The 12,928-nt window shown below is 27.6% G+C and overlaps 1 protein-coding gene across 7 annotated transcripts in view; it reads right to left on the reverse strand.

Annotated features, from left to right (window-relative positions):
- LOC141531434 (serine/threonine-protein phosphatase 2B catalytic subunit 2) overlaps window positions 1–12,928 on the reverse strand; it is a 75,484-nt gene that overhangs the window by 29,343 nt on the left and 33,213 nt on the right. The window lies entirely within an intron of this gene.

Below are 12,928 nucleotides of genomic sequence, written 5' to 3' on the forward strand. Positions count from 1 at the left end.
TTTTCTTATATTTCAACTGTTTCATTGAATTTTTTTTTTACTAAAAAATTTATTATGACAAATATTTAGGCTGCATTTAAAAATTCTCTATCTCTAGATACATAATTAAGAAATGACTTTGTATCTTGTCAACTATCAACATTTTTAAAGATACAATCTCATCCCGATGTTACACTCATTAAGACCTTTCATTTGAGTACCCACATCAATTTTTCATATATTTATATATATTACATATATGTATATATGAAAAATATATGAAAATGCATGTGGGTACTCAAATGAAAGCTCTTGATGAGTGTAACATCGGGATAAGCTTAAATCTTTAAAAATGTCAATATTTAAGAAAGTACAGTGCAATTTAACAAAAGTCATTATTTAATAAAGCAAAATTTTATTTATATCTCACATAGTGACTGGGTGCTATTTCACATTTAATTATTTAAAAAAATTTTCTTGCAAAGTTTTTTATTTAAAAATATAAATTTCTTAAAGTAACTTTTTTAATTTTTTAAAAGATTTTTAGAGTTAAAATTTTCTCCCTTAGATTTCCAGACAATAGACATTTTTATTTTTCATAAAAAAATGAAAAAAAATCAAGGTATCGATGTCAGTCGGGGCCGAATGGCACTTCTACTTTTTTTTTTTTTTTTTTTTTTTCTTATGGAAGTAAGTTAGAAAACCTTTTCATTTAGAATTTTTTTTAGTTTCTCTGGGTATACCAGTGAACCGTATGATTCTTTGAGGAGCTCGTGTATATATTTATGTACATATGTATGTACCTCGACACATAAAAATATATATAATATGTGTACAGTAAAGAGAAAAGTTTCTAAGTTAAAAGTAATGTTAGAAGCATTATCGTTATGGGGCCTCAAAGAGAACGTTTCTCTGTTATTTTTTTTCTCTCAGCCCTTGGAAAATAGATTCTCTGAGATGTAAGGGAAGATGGAATATAAAAAATACAGAAACAGTAAAAAAATTCACTGATTATCGTACAACAACCATCAATCTGTGTATTGTTTCTCTTTAAATAAATCATCCAATACATCATTTGCTTTTGCTCACGCTTGTTGGTCTATTATTTTTCTTCTTGCGATTTATCAAATTTTTTCCTCATTATTTGCACCGTGTCTCATTAAATTTTGCTTTTATAAATTTATAATGTAATATTTTTAGATATTTTTTCTCTTTTTTATTTTATTTTATTTTTTTTTTCTTAAGAGAGAGATAAATCCATCGCAGAAAATAATTTACGAGCATCGAGGTTTATTAGATTATTTTATTAATAACAGTAATGAATTTTATTGAAGTATCGTAAACATAATGAAAGCAATGACATAAAATAGCTCAATAATGTCAGGAGGCAAATGTATATATAGATTATCTGAGTAAATAATGTAAGTTTTGATCCATAACACGATAAAAAAAAATTATATCAGCTAGTTAAATTATTTCATATCCTTGTTTTGTAAATATCAGTCACTTACGATAACAAATTACGATAATAAATTAATATATTAATATTATAATTATTAACAAGTATTCATGTAAATTAAAACAGAAAGTCAATTGTTTTTCCGTCTATTTGCACTTGCAAAACCGAGTGTAGAGCTTTTAGATTGCGGCCAAGGTGAAAAATACCCTAGTTCGAAATTTCACCGCCAGGTGGCTACGCTTTCTCGCACCTACTTTGGTACAGTTATTAAAAATTAGGAATTTGGGAAATGAGCTTTACATATGAGCTCTTTTTGGTATTTTTTATTGATATTATGCAAAATTATCTTTAAAAAATGTCAAAAGAGAGATAATAAAGAGATAAGCGTACATAGGAAATAAATAAAAACTTTCAACTGCGCAATATGAGTATGAAAAACTAATAAATGCAATAAATGTGAGCTGAAAACCTCACAGAGTTAGCGGAATACAAAACTTTTTGATTAAATATATTATTTCTTTTGAACAAATCAAAAATTTGGTAAATTATTATTTTCATCACAATTTTAGAGGATCAAGTTTCGAAAAATTATTATTTCAAAACCTTCGTATGATAAAATTTAATTTTCTTTAAAAAAACCAATTAATAAAATACTTATTGACTATTAATAAATTTACTTTCCTCCCAAATAAATATTTATTGGATATTAAAAAATATTTTTTTAAATTTAATAAATTAAATAATTGTCTTCAAATAAATTAATAATAGTTAATAAATTTTTCTATCAATGTACACTGTTAAAAATTTTTGTGTAGAATATTACACTCTAGTGTGTAGAATTTCATATTCTCATGTGTGATTTAACACACTAGAATCTGGAATTAACTTTATTTTGTGTAAAAACAGTCAGTAACACAAATAGATATTTGTGTTAAATTTGACGAAAATTTTTTAACTTTTTAATTGAGTAAAATTTTGAAAAAAAAAAAATCTAATTGATAAAAGACGTAAATAATGGTAGATATTAATTATTATAGTTATATTAACGAATAAAAGGATCTTTATAAATGAAGGAAGTACGCGGTGAATTGAATAATAACGCTTTATCAGAGTTACCATGACATGGAGAGCAGGCGGATCGATTGTAAACCGCTTTCATTATATCTATCTCCTCGGCAGTAATTTCAATTTGAGTGATCCCAGAATGGCAAATGTAGTAGGACGTGAGCCTTCCAGATGCAGAGACCGCCATGTGTGTGTAACAGCACCCACATGTGTATTCATCCTTATCCATACATAATTTTGAGCGAAATGAGAGTGTACTCTCTCACCTGGCAACCGACATTCGCGGTGTATGCAGTCATCAACTGAGCGCATTGTGGTCACCCAATGTCATTCGGATAGCATACTGAGTGCTGATTTGTTTGCGTCTGTACTGACATGTAGCAAATCATCAATATCTCCTCCTATTCATCGATACCCAACCGGGTTTTCATGTATTACATGCATTTATAAACTCCAAACCCGGTATTTATTCACCAATCCATCTCGAGCTCGCGGTCAATCCCGAGCCCCTGTTTTATCGCTTCTCATTGTTGATAAATTACACTATTCAACCTCAGCACATGTGTGCACTACTTTTTATTTCGTTTCAATTCATAGCCCTGCCAATAATTTTGCTGCAACTGGCATTCAAACTCGGCTATCATCGCTCGTGAAACTTATTTTTATTGTTATTGTTGTTATTGTTATTTGAGAGCGTAACACAGTATGAACATCAAATATTGTGCTCACATCAGAGGTCCGACAAGATAACTCGAACTAAAGAACCTAAAAAATAGTTAACACGAGTTACCGTCGAGTGGATAGGCATGTTCATTCAAGTTTGGACAGTTTACTTTATATTATGTGTGGGTGTACATTATATACACGACGGCAAAGTGCATCATCCTATATAACTTTCTCAAAAGCAGGTCATTTGTCCTGAATTTCAAGAGTCAAGCTTTATTGCGGATATATATTGTTAGGTGTGATAATAATTTTGAACGTTGCTGGAGAAAATTCAATTTACTTCATGGAACTTGTATGGACTGATAAAAAAATTCATTTGATTTCAGAGAAGATAGCTTATGTCAAGGAAATTATTTTGAAAATTTTATCATTATTATTATGAGTCAAAAAATTTTTTAAACTTCTTAAAAAGAATTTTTTTATAATTTAAGAATTTTTTTGCTTGATTAAAAATTACTAAATTTTTTAGAATAATTATTTTATTCTAACAAAAATCTACGATTGAAAAATTCCAAAAACTTTAATTAAAATTTTTCAGAACTAATTAATTATTGTTAAAATTATTTTTCATCTCTAAAGCATAAAAAACTCCCATAAATAATTGCGCGAAAATCCTCAATTAATTTCAACCTAAAATTTATTATAATACCTAAAAAAAAATTAATTATAATTCACTCTATCTCTCAACTTTAATTAAAATAAATCCTAATAAAAAGCATCGTAAAAATCCTCGATTTAGATCTTATGTAAATGAAATTTCCCTTGGAGTTAAATAAAAAATATCCGTACTTATTTAATCAAAAAATAAAAACTATTAACGACGTAAATAAAATAAATAAAATATATTTTCTCATTAACTTAGCATAACTAATGCAGTATCCTATAAAAAAAAAATAGTATTTGGCCCGGGAATTAAAAACTGGTATAAATAATAAACAGAAGCTAAATAAGGTAATTAAAGGCAAACAAATAGGGTATTTACTCAGGATAATTAACATAATACATTATGCAAGTGTCTTCGCATGTAGCCATTAGTCCTCATCTGTTAACTTGACCCGTCTAACCGCACCTGAGCAGCGCTACCGAATTTGTGTTGTACAGATATAAGACACCAGCACAAAGTAGGTAGTTAGTAATACGGTAGCAGTATCTTCTGTGTAAGCTCTACTAGCGTAGTTCCTACACCCAGAATCTGGTCTTAAGCATAGATATAGAGTAGATAGATTTCTCGGTGCCTCCAGAAGCTTCCCTTCTCCCGAGACACTAAACTTGGAATCTCTTTTGAAATCTCAACAAGAGCTTTCGAAGTTACCCAACAAAACAAGAACAGCCGTATAATCCGCAATTATTTAAACTATGTTATAGTTATTATACATAATACATAATACAGCAGCATCTTCCCATCTATTGTACTTACAAATTTTAATGATACCAGTAAAGTTACCTTTCTTGCATTCCGTGACACTTTATGCATCCATTCAGCTTCCAGTTTTCAGTTACGGTTGTTCTTATTCTCATCGAGTTAATGCATACGTCTCATTAATATTGCTCTAGCCATCTGCCAGCTCTGGGACTTACAGAACAGAAGCACTTGCTCTGGTAGAAGTAACAAAGCGCGAAGTAATATCAAACAGATTAATCACTGTGTCAAGCGAAAGCTACTACTCACACAACTGTCCTGGAGATATTCATTGTCGCTCCTGCATAAGACATTATGTTATGAGCTAAATATTCATAATTTTACTCTTGGACATGTCTTACAAGCCAACACTCCTGCTATCTTCCATAACACCGTCTTCTTGTTCTTCTTCTTTAATTTTATCATTATTGCAATTACTGTTATTGCACTCCAAAAAAGGAATTTTTTAAGATGATTAAAAATATATTATTTATTAACTTTTTTTTTTATTTATTAGCTCGATTATAATTTATTAAAATTTAATTTAAATTGTTATTATTTATTTATTTATTTATCAAAATTTTTAGACCCTGAAGCCTTAGCTCCTTTAGGGCCTTACATATAAATAAATATATAATAATAATAATAATAATAATAATAATAATAATAACAGTAATGGAAATGATAATAAAAGACAGTATAGAAAAGCAAGAAAAGTTATTTTGGCTAAATGACAATATTTAAATATTTTTATGAATTAAAAATAATTTTTACAAATAATTATAAAAATAATTTTTTAATTTCTTATACAATAATTTAAAAAAAAAATTCTAGTAATAGCCAAATGTCTCACACAATTAAACTTTTCTTCCAAAACTTGAAAAAACTCAATTAAACCCATTTTAATAAGAACAAAATTAAAAGAAAAAAAAATTCGTCTAAAAACTTTTCTGTAAACTTAACCATAACCCCTTAAATCCATGACCCTTTAATCCCAAACAGATGTGACCCACTTCTCGAATCTCCGAACAAATTTTTCAGTGTAACATTTATTGTTTTCCCCTTTATTGATCGAATAATCCAAAAAGGTTTTTAAATACCTCAATATTCCTCTAAACTCAGTGTTTTAAACAAGTTGAGTGACAGAAAAACATTTGTCTCTTTGCCTTTGGCACTCTGCCCCATTTCCACCTTCACAAAAATAAAAATATTTAAAAACTAAAACATATCAATCACAATAACGCCCAAAAAATTGTTTACATTTCTAATGACTTGCATGTAAAAATACACCTTATCATAATTCAGCAATAAAAACAATTTGTCAGCGTATTTATGATCAAGAAAAATTTTTTAATAAAATTACGAGCTATTCTGGGTCAACCTATTTTCATCCGAACATCCGAGAGTTCAATATTTTCATAATACGGAATTTAGTAAGCACGACAATAATTATAATTATAACAATAGCGAGCTTTTGGGTAGTATTACATCAAGCAATTGTTTATGTTAACTATCCTGGACCGTACATACTAGTTTAGTTAATTCACCTGGCCATGTGGCTTGTAATATTCGGTCAACTATTGCTGCGCCAACACATACAATAATAATAACAATAACAATAACAAAAAGGAATATTAAGATCGTATCGATTTATTTAAACGTTTTAAATATTTATCGGCTGACAAAATAGACTCCGTTATTTATTCAGTCTTGTAAACTTTAACAATTAATAGTAAGTGTGCAATAAATAAATAGTTCCGCGGTATTGAGGTCACTTGTGCTGAGAAATTATTTTTTTACCGACTCACAAAAGCATTTGATGTTTAATGGATTGTTAGGGAGCTGAGCCGAGGTGAAGAAAAAGAATAAAAAATTTTAAAATAAAAATAATAGAACAGGAAGAAGAAATAGTAACTAAAAAAAAAAAAAAACGACTTTGCGTGGTATTCTAGCAGTAAATGCTTAATAACCGATAGACGCTCGTAAATTGCTCTCAGTAAATCTTTTTTAATTACACCCGATGGTAAAGTAATTAATATCAATGGATTGGCATTCTTCAATCGATATGTCTTGTCAATGTATATCAAATTCTTATTGTTTTAACTATTTTATCTTTTACCTTCATTGTTTCTCGGATCGTTATTTTATTTTAGAGGCATACTGTTCACTCAAATAATAAACTACTTCCCTAATCGTTGTTTGTTTTTTATGTTTTCAATTTAAATTGAATTTTATATTGTTTACCAATTTAACCGTGTTTTATTTTTAATGATAAAAAATAATATTTTGAGTTTCTCTTTGCTAACTAGTTTTATAATATTTATTATGACGAGTGTAGTTTGTTTTTATTTTATTTATTTATTTATTTAGTTGTTTTAATTCTCATATTTGTTGAAAAAAAAATTTTTTTTTTAAACTTAAAAAGTTGAATTTTTAATATTGGCAACCTTGCAGTCTCTATGTGACTGCCGTGACTTGTGAACTATAAATAAATAAAATTCTATATAAATATCTTCTAATTTTTTTTTTTTTTTATAAAAATCAATCAAGAAAATGTTTAATAATAATTCAAATATTTAAAAAAAAAAAATTTATTGCAATCTTTAGTGTGATAATTTCTACAGCAATCAAAATTTTTAAAGATATTTTTTCCTAAATTTTTGGTTAATGTTTAAAAAAAAAAATAATTTACTCTAATTAAAAAATTTTGTTACCATCTATTTTACTTTTCTCTAATTAATTAAAAATTATCGATCTACAGCAAACCTTTTAAACAGTAATAATAACCAATAACAAAGCAATATCTCTTGTAAATTTTGCCCCTACAGCGAATGCAACTACCCAGTACTTATATTAACTCGAGTTAGGTGAAGTTAGGTGTACTGTAAACTCGTCGAATCGAAACTTGCTCTACACAAATATTTCTCGGGGTCAGATCTTTAGTTGAGATATACGATAACAGCCCTTCTACTCGCTATGCACGCATTAAACTTCACTATCTGAATACCTCGTGAACATTTTATAGGGATCTATATAGCAGGTTACTTACTACTGCTCTTATTATTACTATCAGGCTATCTCTGTCCACTAGAGAACAACACATCCGCGCAAACCGGGGTATAATATACATACATGCAAACATATACAGTATATCTGTAACTATATCTAGGTAATGAACGAACATTATGTAGTTATGTTGTATGTATGTACGCATGCATGCAAATAAACGTACGCTGAGCACATGCATGTTAACTGTTCACTTCTTTGTCTTCCGGCTCATTTACAACGATCGATTGTTGTCACGTGCAAGCAAATTATAATGGTCGACACGCATAATACAATGCCGCAATTACTCTATTTACTTATTTTTTAACGTTATCAAGTGACGTTTTTTAATGTCAAATCTGTTGATAGCTTTTTAATAATGGTCTTTTCACTGATAAATATCTTTATTTATTTTTTTTTCGTGTGTTTGCAGGTCGTTTTGAAATTTTTGTTGATTTCTGAGTGATAAAAGAAAAATTACGTTTTTTTTGTGTTTAATTTTTTTTAAGTAAATTCACTGGAAATTATTTTTATGCTTAAGTATTATAAAAAAATTCATGTTTTTTACTTTCTCAATTTAATTAAAATTTTTTTTTAATAATACTTATTTTTTTTTCAAAATTTTATTTATTTAAAGCTCACAAGTCACGTTAGTTAAATAGTGACTGCAAGCTTGATAGTTTAAAATTAACAATAATTATTTTTTTAATTTTTATAAAAAAATTTACTTGGTCAGTATTAAAATAAATTATAAAAAAAAATTAATTAAGTAAATATTTTGATAAATTTTAATTAATACTTGGAATTTTTTAAAAAATCAAATTTTTATTAGAAATTAAAATTAAAAAAAAATTTTTTTTATTTAATTAATTTTACTAAAATTCTTTCTTTACAATTTTTTAAAAATATGTATAAATTAAATTTATAAGGAAAAAAATTTTCTACAATGAAAAAAAGGAAAATTTTTGATTTTTCAAACAGAACAATATTTTTCTGTAAAAAATATTCGAAACCATACATTACAAAAAATGTATTGTTACATAAAAAAATATGAGTATGTTTTATCTAAAACATAGAGCCCTAGTAAGAGAGGGTGTGCCTTATAGAGCAGGGTTTCGTGCGCAGCGGCACACCCTTCCTTATGACCTTGTTGTTGATGTGTTTTGACTGTACTAAATCACCGTTCAAGCCTAATGCCCATTTGTAACAAACATCCCTCATCCGTTTAAAAGACCACCGATGTAATAACATTATATAACATATTATAACGAGTGCACTAAAAAGGCTCAGCTTCCTAATCTTTATCCTCTCTTCATCCTCCATCCACCTTTTCCCTGCATCCTTGCTTCTCCCCATCGTATAAATCCACATTAATATTAATAACGATAAAATCCAAATCATAGTCATGAGTTATGACGTTTGATTAATATCATGTATGTCTAGTGTACGCTGTTAAAACATTTTCAGTTAATATTGACAAAGTACCCGAGCTAGTTTCAGGCGAAACCGCTGCGGCAGGTCGTCTGTAAATATTTGACTTTAAAATTACTTGAGATTAACCTTGTAGTCCGTTGAAATTTATAATTCAGTTTACTGAAACTTTAATAAATTTTATACCATTACTGTTTTATTAAATAAATATATTTTTGTCTGTGTTAATGTTGAAATAATATCAAAGAAAAGTAAGAGATTTTTAGTCGGAAATTTTTTTTAATTTAACTAACAATTTTTTAATTAAAGAGTTATCTTAAAAAATTTTCAAATAAAAAAAAATAAAACTGAAAAATATATTAAAGAATTTTATTAAATTTAATTTAATTACGAATTTTTTACTCGGAAAAAAAATAAAATTTCAATTGGAGTACTAAAATAGTTAGTATAAATTTAAAATCAAAATTTTGGGTGAAATATTGGAGATACCAAAAGGGTATGAGACCTTTTTTGTAGGAAATTAAATTTCCTATAAAAAAAAATACTTGTCAATTTTGCCGAAAATTGCATCTTTATATTCTGAAATTAACATAAAAAGCGATAAACTTAAGGGAGTTTAAAATTCAAACTTCAAAAGTTTCAATCATGTAATTTAAGAAAAAAAAAAAAAAAAAAACTTCGCGTACTCTATAAAAAATTGCAACCAATAAAAGTAGTATTTACACCGACTGGTAGAAACTTTTAACTTCTGTCAGATTAATTCTTACGAGATCATGTTAATAATCTTATAAAGTAATTTACATTCCGAAAGTATCGGAAAATAAAGTCCTGTAAAACTAAAAAAATAAAAATTGTGTCAGTGTACGAAGTTAGACCCGACAATATACTTTAGTTGTGACAAGTTAGACATAAATTCAAGTTCTATCCTCGGTACTATACGGGTTAGGAGCTTCCTACACGATTGAGATTCAAGTACAACACTTCTACCATTGAGAAATAAAATGAAAAATGTTAAATCTTGGAAAAATAAAATAAAATTACATTTTACACTCTACACTCTACTTATAGTTTGACATGTTTGCTACATATTGAATTTATTTAACAATTTACTATTTTATTTTACGAAACAAAATTTTATTTTTGTGTAAGAAATTTTCCTTTTCCTGACATTCAATTTCGCTTCGCCGTTGTTGTATTTAATAAACTCGGGGAAAATTAAACCCTCGCGGCTTTATAACTAATTTTCATCGAATATTTGACGAGACAAAATACTCGATAGCGTTTTACGCTCAGAAATTAATGGAACAACTTAAAAGTATTATTTTTTAATTTTAAATAATTATTTTTTAGATCTTTAATTTTAAATTAACATTTTAATGCCGTAAATTTATTTTAATCATAATCTATTAATTAAATTAAATTAATTAAAGACATGAGATTAATTTAAATTATAAATTAAGATCAATGAAATAAGGGTCGAAAGTTTAAACTCATACTCTGTAAATAAAACAAAATTTAAATGTTAATGTAAGCATTAAAACTATTTTGTTTTGTTGTGCCTCGTTTTATTTATCAGCCAAGTGTGTGTGTGTGTGTGTGTTTTTTGCAACTCACCCACGCAAGCGGCAGTGTCATGTGGGTTAAAGTGCAGACATTAAAACAGCGCACGTATATAATAGTGTAAACCCAGCTATTTAACTCAAAACGATCTGTACACCGCGCACGCCTCCGGCAACAAACATAACTAATCCCCGTGTACCAGCGTTCTGTTGAAATTTAATGCATTTTCATGTGTTAATAAACCTTTATTACCTCATTGTAAAAATATATATACAGTAACGAAAATTATGTTTATCAGCAAGCATTAAATAATCTTTTCATTTGAATAGTTTTAATTTTTAATAATTTTATTTATTCTATTATTTTTTTAAAAAAAGCTCTTTGTGTAGTTCACAAGTCATGGCAGTCACATAGTGACTGCAAGGTTGCTAGTTATAATTAATTAATCAATTATAATTAAAAAATTTAAAATTAAAACGGAGATCTACGCAAAGTAGTCAAATTTTTAAAATTTCCTTAAAATTAACAAATTTAATTTACGTAGCCTAATAATTAATAAAAAAAATTAAGAAACATGTTTCCGGGATATTTAATGAAATAATTAGATTTGAAAATTATAATTTTTACATGTAGGTAAATAAAGATTCCACCAGTGGAGTATTTGGTTAAAAATTTAATGCAATTAACGATTTAAAAAAATTTTATTTTTATTGAATTTGATTGAAAAAATAATAAGTTTTCGATTAAAATAATAAAAAAACTTGGATCTCCTTAAATCTGAATAATTATAACGATAAATTTTTTAAAATTTCCTCGGGCAAGATTTTCTACGACTTAATTAAATGTGAGAAAATAAATAGGCGAAAAAAAAACTCGAGCCTTGGCTAGAGTCTTATTAAGATTTTTGATAAGCCCAGACTAGGATTTAGGGAGAGGGGTATGTGTGTGACAAATTGCAGATCCGAAAGCGGCTATATCAGTTCTCATATCGTTTTTTTATGTAACCCCACTCTTGTAAAAATTTTTGCCACATTTTGTCAGTTAATTCTTTTATCTTCTGCAGCACTTTCAGCACGCGGAAATAAAAAAATATAAATAAAATAAAATAAAAAGAAAATTGGCAATCGAGTTGTAATGATTGCCCTCAACTGGAGGCTCGAAAAAACTATTGGAGTGATTCTATAGAATGTCATGCCCGGTGAAATTCCCAGTACTTCTACAAAAGTTTATGGGCTCTCAACGAATTGCTAAAGAGGGATGAACGGCTTAGGTCTTCTTTATTACACAGACCGTGATAAAACGATCGATTGATGTGACACGTAAGAAATGAAAGACATTTAACAGTGGAGATATAACGTATAACGACGCTACCTGCTACGAGCTTTTATCCATTAACTTCAACACAATGTGCGATGATATAATAGTGATACTGTCCATAACCATTTATATAAATATATATTAAAAATTTAACAACTTTTCTCCGCTATCAAGCGAAATCATTTTCCAGGAGATCAAAAATTTAATGGTTCATTTTTCTATTATTAAAATTAAAGCTCGAGTTATCTTTGAAGATAATCTTAGCAACTAGGATTTGAAGTATGAAGTACAGGGAAAAAATGTGCATTACACCCTCGCGTGTCTGTTTAATGTCGTTCAAAGATCAAAAAATAGATTGTCGGTACGGAAAAAATTCTCAGAGCTTTAAACTCGCTCCACTCGTGTCACACAAACCGCATAAAAATAATAGTATAATAATAATGAAATAAAATTTTCAGTAGGTTTCCAGACGGCCATTCACTGGATCAATTTCTCGAGAATTTTTAATGGATAATGGAATCAGTTATTTAGTATTATCCTTGAAAAAAAAAAGTTAAAATCAATTCCAATTATCGAGGAAACTTTTAGGTAATAAATAAGCTAATTTTTTGACATTTTTTATCTTTGAAGGATAGTTAGATGATTTATTTACAACCACAAAAAATTTAGGGTAGTAGTTCTAGATCAGTTCATTATTTTTCAAATCATAATCATCGTAAGAGAATATTTAATTATTTTCATAATTGTATATTAAATTCATGCTCATAAAAATTTTGTAAACTCAATTTTTATGTTTAGTTAATTATTTCGATTTTCATAAAATTAAAAATAATTAAAAAAATTTTTATACAAGTTTTTATCAATTACTATTGTAATATCGGGTATATATAGTAAGGTTAACAGTAATTCGGTAATATTAAGTTTTATTTAAAATATAATTGTTACAA

This window comes from Cotesia typhae, unplaced genomic scaffold, assembly GCF_013202065.1.
Source record: "Cotesia typhae breed Kobodo isofemale line unplaced genomic scaffold, CoteBio_Ctyphae contig_5, whole genome shotgun sequence".
NCBI lineage: Eukaryota > Metazoa > Arthropoda > Insecta > Hymenoptera > Braconidae > Cotesia > Cotesia typhae.